Source organism: Haplochromis burtoni, unplaced genomic scaffold (assembly GCF_018398535.1).
Source record: "Haplochromis burtoni strain Fernald_Lab_line unplaced genomic scaffold, NCSU_Asbu1 Contig_43, whole genome shotgun sequence".
In the NCBI taxonomy this organism is placed as follows: Eukaryota; Metazoa; Chordata; class Actinopteri; order Cichliformes; family Cichlidae; genus Haplochromis; species Haplochromis burtoni.
The window spans coordinates 2,907,131-2,918,408 of NW_024582404.1; the positions used below are offsets into that span (position 1 = coordinate 2,907,131).

The 11,278-nt window shown below is 40.0% G+C and overlaps 1 long non-coding RNA gene across 2 annotated transcripts; it reads left to right on the forward strand.

Moving 5' to 3' along the window:
- The first annotated feature begins 4,058 nt into the window (after positions 1 to 4,058).
- LOC121814400 lies at positions 4,059 to 11,272 on the forward strand. 2 transcript variants are annotated; one of them, XR_006054314.1, is made up of 5 exons: positions 4,059 to 4,270; positions 5,833 to 6,031; positions 8,864 to 8,907; positions 9,422 to 9,481; positions 11,155 to 11,272. It is a non-coding gene; the product is annotated as an uncharacterized LOC121814400 (long non-coding RNA). The 2 variants fall into 2 exon arrangements; XR_006054313.1 differs by having other exon boundaries at positions 8,868 to 8,907.
- Positions 11,273 to 11,278: the final 6 nt, after the last annotated feature.

Below are 11,278 nucleotides of genomic sequence, written 5' to 3' on the forward strand. Positions count from 1 at the left end.
TTATACCTGCATGTCTCTGTAATGCAGAGACTGCGTTCTGATGAATCATCATCACACGAGACATAGAAAACAATTTTCTGCTGGAAGAATAAAGACTGAGGATTGATAAAGTCTCTGGTGAGTGGATCAAAGTGTCCTCTGGGTGCAGGTGAGGACGTTAACAGAGACGTGACTGCTGACAGAGAAACTCAGAATCAGAAAAACTTCATGTCCATCTTACAAGGTTTGAATTATTTCTAACACTGTCTGATGACTTCAATGTTATATTAAATTTGAATGATTTTCTATGTGGTCTTAGACATCTGGACACACTGCACATACTGCTCCTTGTGCTTTTTAAATACCTTCTGGGGTTCGTGAATCCAGACTGAAGAAAGAACTGTTGGTTTAACTGCGGCTGCATTTGAAACCAACAATGTATTTATGTTTATTTAAGAGAGAGAAGAATAAACATGACCAGTATCTAAAGTAAAATACAATATGAGATTAAAAAGATGATATTTATCTGTCAGTCTGTGAAGAAAGTTCTAAACACTGTAGCATGAACCTGATTTTCAGTAAAAAACTTCTCTTAAAGATGTGATGTATAAGAATAAATGAATAACTCACTAATTGCTCCTGCACACAGGGTTAAAAGGCAGTTTACAGTCTGGATGATTAACAAGGAAACAAACTTTATACATTAAAGTCTCTGTTGACCTTTCACTCTCTGGGCGTCTTCATGCCTGATCATAGTTTACATGTTCAACCAAAGCAGATGTTTACAGCTGATCACAGCTGCAGGTCTTTTCTCAGCAGCTGATCTTCATATATAGATTTAAAAAGCTAATATTTAAAAATATTATTTATTTATTTTTAGTCAAACATCTCAACCAAAGAAACTGGGAGATGATTAAAGCAGCAGAGGAACGTTTGGGCTGAAAAGAGGAAAATTAAACGACTCCTGTTGTCACAGTTTGCAGCCAGAGGGACAGATGAAGAGTTTTGAAGAAGATGATGTCGTCGGTGCACCGAATGGTTGGATTGGATTATCAGACAGTATTAAACAGATCTACAACCCTGAGAGGAAACAAAGTCTGCTGACTTCGTTTATCTTTTGGCTTTTCTTTTGTTTAACCAGCAGCTTTTCCACCTCTGACATTTCCATCAGCTCCTATTAACACCAGAATAACAGTGATGTGACGGCTTCAGCCCCAAAATATTCATTTCATATTCTGGTCATTTATAGTAAGAGCAGGAGAGGCTGCAGAGCCGATCCTGTGTTCTTTCATTCTTCTGAAAGTTTGTGTGTCATTTTAAAATATGATGCTGGAAACAAACTGCAGCAGCAACTTAACCCAAAGCAGGTTTTAGTGCTTGGTCAGAGGTTTCATACAAGTTAGGACACAAGCGTAACAATAAAACAAAATTCAATGATTTGTGAAACTCAGATTTAATTGATAATAAAGAAGAAATCCAAGAAATGATGTTAACACTGGTAATCTCTTCAAGAAAAGCAAAACGTGTTTAAGCTACGATGAGGCCAGGGTCCTTGCTTGTGGGGGAACCACAAACTGGGACCAATTTACAGCTAGAACTTCTCATAGAGGTGACGCTTCAACCTAAAGTAAGCTTCTTAATCTTTACTCAAGGATGACTGAGACCACAGCAAAAACTGTTTCATTTTCACTCACTTTAAACACGTAGCGTGCGCCATCTGGTGGCACAATGGTAAACTACACCCAATAAGAAATAAAACCAAGTACACAGATTAATAGTTCAATGTTAGCAATAAAAACTGAACAAATACGAAATTGTTTAAAATCCAGAAATATGACTGCAGTTTATCATCACCTTACTGTACGTGAATGAGTTTGTTATCTTCAGTGTAAGAGCATCAGACCAACACTCAGCAACAGTAGGACTGGCACAGGCAGACCTGGCAAACTGCACATAGAAACACCTGAGCCAATAAGGAGGCTTGTATCCAGGACCACTGCACCAATATGAACCTCCAAGGACATGAAGACACTGCTGTGGAGCAGGAAGCACTCAGAGGGTGTTGTGGTGTTTGTCCAGGGAGCTGAGCGCCACGTGCACGCGCATGTCTGAGTTATAATTTGCTTCTGAGGTTGTTTCACCACAGTGGCAAGTAAACATTATTCAATGATAACTGAGCAAAGTGATCAAATACACTGAATTAATAACAAAGTCACCTGTCTGACCATCTTGTTTCATTCTTTCCTTTGGGACAGTTGCTGCTCTTTCACTTTCAATTCAGTTTTATTGTACACAGCACAATCACAACAACAGCTGCTTACGGTGCTTTATATCGTAAGGTGACCCTACAATAATATATACAGAGAAATGACCCCCTATGAGCAGCACTTTGGCGACAGTGGGAAGGAAAAACTCCTTTTAACAGGAAGAAACCTCCAGCAGAACCAGGCTCAGGGAGGGGCGGGCCATCTGCTGTGATTGGTTGGGGTGAGAGAAGGAAGACAGGATAAAGACATGCTGTGGAAGAGAGACAGAGGTTAATAACAGATATGATTCAATGCAGAGAGGTCTTTAACTACATAGTGAGTGAGAAAGGTGACTGGAAAGGAAAAACTCAATGCATCATGGGAATCCCCGGCAGCCTACGTCTATTGCAGCATAACTAAGGGAGGATTCAGGGTCACCTGGTCCAGCCCTAACTATATGCTTTAGCAAAAAGGAAAGTTTTAAGCCTGATCTTGAAAGTAGAGATAGTGTCTGTCTCCTGAATCCAAACTGGAAGCTGGTTCCACAGAAGAGGGGCCTGAAAACTGAAGGCTCTGCCTCCCATTCTACTTTTAAATACTCTAGGAACAACAAGTAGGCCTGCAGAGCGAGAGCGAAGTGCTCTAATAGGGTGATATGGTACTACAAGGTCATTAAGATAAGATGGGCCTGTAGACCTTGTAGGAGCAGGATTTGAATTCTATTTACAGGACAACAGAGAATCTGCCTCTATCTGTGATTCGCAGATTTGACAGCGAAGGTTTAGTGTTTAACTCCTGAAATAATGAATTACAGTCGTCCAGCCTGGAAGTAATAAATGCATGAACTAGTTTTTCAGCGTCACTCTGAGACAGGATATTTCTAACTTTAGAGATGTTGCACAAATGGAAGAACGCAGTCTTACATATTTGTTTAATATGTGCGTTGAAGGACATGTCCTGGTCAAAAATGACTCCAAGGTTCCTCACAGTGTTACTGGAGGCCAAGGTAATGCCATCCAGAGAAGAATCTGGTTAGATACCATATTTCTAAGCATTTTCAGGGCCGAGTACAATAACCTCAGTTTGATCTGAATTAAGAAGCAGAAAGTTAGCGGCCATCCAGGTCTTTATGTCTTTAAGACATTCCTGCAGTTTAACTCATTGGTGTGTGTTATCTGGCTTCATGGACAGATAATGCTGTGGGATGATTATTGGTAATGTTTTTCTCTAATGTTAAAAATTTATTTTGAAGAAGTTCATGAAGTTCAGTTACTTAGGGAGGTGCTCACGAGCTTCACGTGGCATGTTGTAAACGACCCAAAATGACAGAGGAGTATAGGTTTAGTGGCTATATGCAGGGAAAAGAAAATGAACACTAGAAACAGACACTAAGTACTAAACTATACTATAGAAATAAAGCAGACGAAACAACTAGGCACATAAACGACGCATGCTGAAGAAAAGCTAAATACACATGGGTCAGGGAGTGTGGGAAGTGACATACTATGAGGCCGGAGAGAAGTAATAATAACAAACTGCATGTCGAATAAAACAGGAAAATGACCACTTCAACTAACTAGTATACAAAACCACATAGAACAGGAACTGCTAATAGCATAGGAAACCAAACTTAAATAAAAATCGAAACTCAATGTGTCGGAGACCAGGATTGTTACTGGACAGTACCTCTTAGCATCCCAGTGATCTTAATTCGCTAAATCTGAAGTCACATGCAAATGAAGCAGACATTGTTACAGCTGCTTATTGAAGAGAAACCTTGTTCTTATTCAGCTGTAAATTTCTCAGTCTCAGTTTTCTTGCAGGTTAAACATTGACTCAGCTGTTCAGGTGTCTCAGTGATGTCAGCAGTGAGACTCCCGCCCACTCTGCTGAGAACGACTTTGTTACAGGTGAGTTTTCACTTTGAAGACGATGTCGCATGAAACGTGTGGAATATCAATGACGACTGTTTTTAGCTTAAAAGAGCTGAAGAGTCAGCATGAATTCTGCTCCCAGCACAGTGATGTCACAGACACACAGCTCAGGTAAGATCTGCAGGATGACCTGATCAATAATAAGAACTAAAATCAGTCCATGCACAGATTGCAGGATCTCTGCGGTTCTGTTTGTGACGTTTGATCTCAAAGACAAAAATCCAGAGAAATTATTTTTTGAATTTCGTGTCAAAAAGCTCGTCTGTTTTAAATTTGTTCAGATTTTAATAAAGTAACGCTTTTAATCCAGCCGGGCAGATGCATTTTTGTTCAAGAGCGGAGAGTCTAAAGTCCAGGGACGATGAACTTAATTGCAGCCATAATGTTAGGAGCAATAAAAAAGTCAATAATAAAAGTATAATATTTAACTGTAAGAATATTAACTGTGTAAATGTAGATCTGTGTGTATTAGTGCAGCTTCTATTCATGTTAATAACCAGGAGCCGTCAAAATAACATTTGGTTTTCAGAAAGTTTCAGACAGTCATGTCCCATCTGGTTTTAAGTTTGCTTTCATGGCCATCACAGTTATGGATGCTTTCCTTCTTTTCATCAGTTTACAGACATCAGAGTAATAAATACGATACGTGGAATATATCTGAGTAACAGTAATGTAATACTCACTGTGACCTGTATGACCTCCTGTTAGTCTGTAGGAAAAAAACAAAAAACCCCAACTTGAATGACATCAGGTGCTTATTCCATCATAACCTGATGTATTTTTCTTTTTATGTATTTAAGTATTTTTATTTTTGTGACCGTAGCCATAATTTTCTCTTCTGCACCAACATCTGAAACTTTTGTATTATCTTTAAAAAGGTTCATAAATCTTAGTCTCAGATTATCTAGGAACATAAAACTGATAGCAGAGAATATTCAGAAAGGGCCTTTTTTAAATCATTAACTCACATATTAATAAAGCCGAACCTTTGACCTGCAGTTAGATATAAAGTAAATGTGATGTGTATCATGTCCTGTGAGTCGATGAGTAACAGCATGCACAAAGAAGAAAATGATAACGTTTGAAAAAAGTGAACATTGACCACAGAGTAGATAACATCCACTGTATACAGATAAACACAGACTTCTTGTTACCTTGTTTAATTTGAACAGAGGCAAACTCATCAAGTAAAGCCTCTAAGCTTGGTGGGAGCAAATATTAGAGTAACCTGACCTCTCAGAGTTCTTGTATATGCAAATCTGGAGGTTTTATTTATGACCTCAGCAGTGATGGTCAGGGCTACTCGACATTGCTGTTGGATGTGCATGCAGATGCAGTTAAGCATGTATTTGACGACACAGCGACCAGGTGTTTTATCAGGACAGGTGAACACAAATGTGTCTGTACACACTGCAAAACCACTCAGAGCTCAGAAGCTTAAAAAGGGGCCAATATGTGACTGTGGAGACAGCAGAGCAATTTTCACAAACTTTATTTACAAGTTTAAGCAAAGGAATAAACTTGGTGAGGGATTCAGGGCTTGATGTTTGAACACGACTCGTAGTGTGGAGATCTAAAGCTGTAACTGTGGACAGAGGAGTGGCTGATTAGTGTGGGTATGAAATTTCTCCAGACTTGAATGATTTGAAAGAGGAATATGACTCATGTTGCAGGCAGAGTTGGTGACACTTTGAGGAGCAGCTGAAGGTCCGGGTGAGCTGAAGAGAGCGATGCTGGGCTGACCCGAGTTAAAAGAGATCCAGTGCAAAACAGTGGAAAGAGGGCAGGCAGGTGCCATACTGAAATCCTTCCCAGGAGTCAGAGTGTGACACAGGTGCTGTGACCAGAGAGCTGTAGCACAAGAAAAGCAAGGTGGGTACATAGACTTAAACTTGAAGCATGTAGCATGAGAGCCATTTACCAATGTGGGTAAAGTGACAAACAAGCAATGAAGACGCTGGTCTTAAATATTCTCAGTAGACTGTGCTGGATTAACTCCAGGTGAGTTGGGCAGGTGAGGAGATGACAGCTCCGCCCAGGGGCGGGCACAGGAGAATCTGGAGCTCGGTGGAAAATACCAGCAGCTCACTCGGACTGTCACACTTAGATGGTTTAAATGTCAAAATCTGAATACAAAATAAAAGTATAATGAAAGGTTTAATCTTTCCCTGTGTGTGGGATACTGAACACGGCACACATAGGACAGGACAAATATCAAAATAAAATAAGAAGTAATCAGTGTTGGTCAAGTTACTTGAAAAAAGTAATCAGTAACTAATTACTGATTACTTCCCCAAAAAAGTAATCCCGTTACTTTACTGATTACTTATTTTCAAAAGTAATTAATTACTTAGTTACTTAGTTACTTTTTAAAAACACGATTTACAACCTGAAGAGGTGATAAAGCGATAGATCTTTCAGCCCAATTCTACTTTTTCTGCATAATCCATCATACAAAATGTAATCAAATGGAAAAGTCTCTTTTTTAAAACTTGTTTTATCAGTTTTAATCTTTTAACTTTATGCATCAAGCAAAAATTTAATTATATGCAACATTCTCTGACTTGAATAAATTAGTTTAACATTTAAACCTATTTTCTACACATTCCAGCACATAAAATAAAATATTTTTTGTGTTTACACTCACTCTTTCAAATAGATGCAAGTAAAACACAGCAGAACATAAATAAAGTCAAAGACTCAGCGGTCCTGTTGCTCTATTTTCACCTGTAAAGCAGGAGTGGGGTAGGCGGAGGTTTACCCTGGTGCAGGTGTGCCGCGGTCAGTGGAAGAATCCGCGAGTTTCTCTGTGAGTTTCCCATTACGTCGTAGCTACTCGGTGCTTGTTGGAAGTTTAGGGGTTTTTTCGCTGTAAAAAGAAGTTTTCTTCCCACGCACAGCGGACACTCATGTTTTTGTCACTTTTTATGGAATCAAACTCAAAGTAAGGTCAGTACATTCTCTCTTCGGTTTTAGTAACGCAGTAACGCAGCGTTCCTACGGGAAAGTAACGGTAATCTAATTACCGTTTTTGCAATAGTAATCCCTTACTTTACTCGGTACTTGAAAAAAGTAATCGCGTTACAAGTAACGCGTTACTGCCCATCTCTGGTAGTAATACACACAAACACCCTGAGACTCCAAAACCCCACAAAGGAGGGGTGGTGGGGGTGTTTTTCCGGTCTTTGGCAGGGGTCTCAAACTCCAGTCCTCGAGGGCCTGTGTCCTGAAACTTTTGTGTCCCTGCTGCAACACACCTGAATAACATTAAAGACTCTCTAGACTACATGCTGAGGTGGAATAGGCTTCCATGATCCATCATAGCAGATGGTTCACAATAATTGGAATGAGGACAGACCCAGAGTCTAGATGCTGGTGGATGCAAAGACAAAGGCAGCGCTCCGAATGACAAAGGTGAAGCGGAGACTGGGAGGAAGCGTGCTGCATAAATGAGTTTGAAAGGAAGACTGAAAGACTGAAAGACGAGAACAGATATTTAAAGCACACAGAACAGAATCTGACTGGCTTACAGAAGGTGAGCAAGAAAATTATTGGATTAGCGTTAAGACAGAATTAAATCTGAAAACATGGAAAAGTAGAAGTGATGTAAAGAATAGACTTGTGTAATGAGCATGAAGACTTAAAGAAACCCAGTCACCTCCTTTCCAAGCTCCTCAGACTATCATGAACTGGATGACTGAGAACTTAGACATAAAGAACAGACGAGCAGCCTGAACACCAGGAAAGCTGACAGATGAGTGATTACAGAGTTTGATTGAATCTTTATCGAACTCCAGAGTGATTGCTGACACACCCATGTTACTCAGTCAACAACTTCTCTGGCAGACAGGTACAGATATTACTGTGATGGTTTAATTATTCACCTTGCTGGATTGAAATTTCCCCAGAGACACATCTAAGCACACTCAGTCACACTTTGCAGTAATAATGGTTTTGATCTGAATAAATAAAATCTGAACCATGTGACCAGAGATGGCAGAGGGAAGCAAACTTTCAGCATGGTGTTAAATTATTTCCCCAAAGGATGAGAAGATTTAGAATATTTACTGAACCTTAATAACTTTGACATTCAAGATTTACTAGGAAGCATTAAATGCACCGAAAACTTCTACGATCAAACCAGCACTGAAACCTTAAAAGTGAACAACAATCTGAAATGTACTCTCTGCCCAACATGTTCTCACTCCCAAAGCGTAACATACTCCTCTATGTGACAAGTCGTCAGTATGTTATGCTTTTGGCCACCCAACACTTTCCTATGTTACGCGTTCGGAAACAGGAGGAAACATGAGAACAGTTTGTACTGAATCTACACATGTACATTTATTTTACTTTCTCATCATGAATCACTTTGGAAAACACTATCTTAACACAGTTGTGGTTAAAGTTAGCGATTATGGTTATAATTAGGGTTAAGGCTGGAATACACGTGTCACCACCGGGAGCATCAACCTATTGGATTCCATCCACACGTATCATAGGGACACGGAAGGTAACCTTTTGCGTTCTCATGGGACACCTCGGGACCTGTTCTCATTCCCGATGTGTATGTTATACATCGGGAATGAGCATGCTCTGTTCTGCAACATTTTAAATGCAGTCACGCTTCTGAAGACAGAAGATTTTGTTCACTTTGTTGTGAATATTTAGAACATTGTTCTTTTTTTCTTTTCAACTCCACAGTCAGTGAGTTCTGCAGCTGAATGACAGCATGGCAGCAGCATCTGGTGAGTCTTACTTTGTCACACTTACATGCAGTACCTGTGAGTTACCTCCCTCTACAAGCACTTTCTGACAGTAATTTAATTGTTTCTTGGTTTCTCCTGTTTGGAGAAATGTGAAAAAAATGAAGAAAACGTGATTATTAGAGGATAATCGATGTGACTACAGGTGAATATTTTACAGCAGGTCTCATCTGAACCAGGCTGCTGTGTTGCATGTAGCATACTTTAACAATGTGTTTAACCAATAACATTTGTCAGAATGTGTTTTCTGAAAATTAACAGTCATATTTAATAATCTTTCAAAGTAAACTTTGTTTCCTCTGCTATATACAGTTCAGTACATAGAGAGACGAGACGACAGTTTCCCAGAACTAATGTGATCTGTTCATACAGTCAGCCGTTGACATTAAAAGTGCTTTGTTCCATCTGATGTAGTCATTGCAGGATAACACGTCTCAGTGCATAAACTACTACAAATAATAATAATAAAAGAAGAGTTATTTCTTTATCTTTGCAGGACCACAAGACACTTTTCCCAGACGTCGCAGGAAGAGCTTTGATTTTGTGCCACCCCACAGTGAGTTTTTAAAGAAAAGATGTTTAATGCAAACTTTAACTGGGCAATTTAAGGTGGAAGACATTAGACAGAAGCAGGTGAAGACAAAATATAGCAGGAAGTGTGAAGCTTGTTTGGAAAAATTAAAAACCTCTTAGTGCACGGATTCTGCTTTCTCTCTTTACATTTAGAGCTCATATAATGTATAGAAAAGTGAAGAAAACTATTTCATGTAAACTTTTGGGGGTCATTTCTGGGAGAGGTTACAACATATCAAATGTCTCCTTAACTTCATGTTAACAGATCAAACATTCAGGATACCAGTGTTTATGTAGCTCTATGCCACAGACATGAAGTTGGTGCAATTTTCAAAAGAGACTGTAGGAAAGAAAACTGTGCTGAACAAGGAGAAAAAAAATAGGTCTTCAGATTATGACACTGTGGATTTAAAACTGAGCTTTTAACAGAGGTTACATGTATTTATTGTCACAGCGGTGGATCGGACTCGGGCACAGACTGAGAACACGGTTCAAAGTTCTTTATTAACCACACTGGTGCGCTATATACACAGGGGGGTGGGGGGGTGGGGGGATAGACCAGGGTTCTGGGGGTCAACAGGTTGGGAAACACGCCTTCGTACTGGCTCCACTCTTCACACTGCAGGTTACCTGGTGTAATGTTTTTCAGCTACAAAGAAACATGGTCTGACTCCTACCAACTATATAAAGAGTAACTGAAGGTTTAATGCAGCTAAGATGTCCTGTTTTAAACCAGACCTCCACGCCGCTGCTCTCAGCCACCATCGCTCTGGCAGACAGAGCACTAGAGTCAGAGCAGGGGAGAGGCGAGCTGGAACAAACCATTATGGGAGGGGTATCTATACTTTTGTTGTTAAAATGTTACATCTCAACCAAGTACTGTATGCTTTTTATATTTTTTGTACGTGTCACACAAACAGCAAATATTGTCAAAAAAAAGTAAGAAATCTTTGGGGGTGCTTTGATTCATTCAGCACCCCCAAAAATGGGCTAAAATCGCTCCTGATCTCCACACAAGCAGCTCCACTCTCACCCACGGGGTCCAGGGGTCACAATGAGGGCAGAGCCAGAAATACCTATTTACAGAGACGAGGATTAATCCAAGGCAAGCACGGGTCAACAGAATCGCAATGAAGCCAGGCAATACTAACAAGAGTTACTCAATATTCCAGCGACAAGTAGCTCAGAGCCCCCCTCCTTAAGAAGAGTCAGAGATCAAACTGCAAATCACCAGTGATCAGATGCAGGTGCGTATCCCAAGGACGGGAACCCAATCTGAGCTCCGCCCAATCTGAGCTCCGCCCAAGCAGACAGACGAGAGAGAGAGAGCAAGGAGAGCAAAACAACAAACACTTGTGGCCACATTGGGCTGGCCGGGGAGACACAGGGACCATGACATTTTTCAGCTCTCAAAATGTATGTTGTATTCTCACATGTGAATATATATTTATGGCTCAGTAATGATCCATAAATACTAGAAAAAATAACACATATTTAAACAAACTGACAATTTTTGTGCATTTTTCAGTAACTCAGTGGTTACAAGTGGAAAATGATTAAAATTAGATTAATTGAAACCTATGATATAATGTTGTTGCTGCTTGTATTAACTTTGAAAGATTCTTTGTTCAGTGTTTGTGTTTGCTGTCGTTTCAGTGTCTGAGCTCAGAGCTGTCCTGCTGGGGAACAGCTGGTCTGAGAGGAGCTCAGTGGGAAACTTTATACTGAGAGAGAACAAGTTCAACCCTGAGGAAGAACTGGACCGATGTGTGAGAGTCAG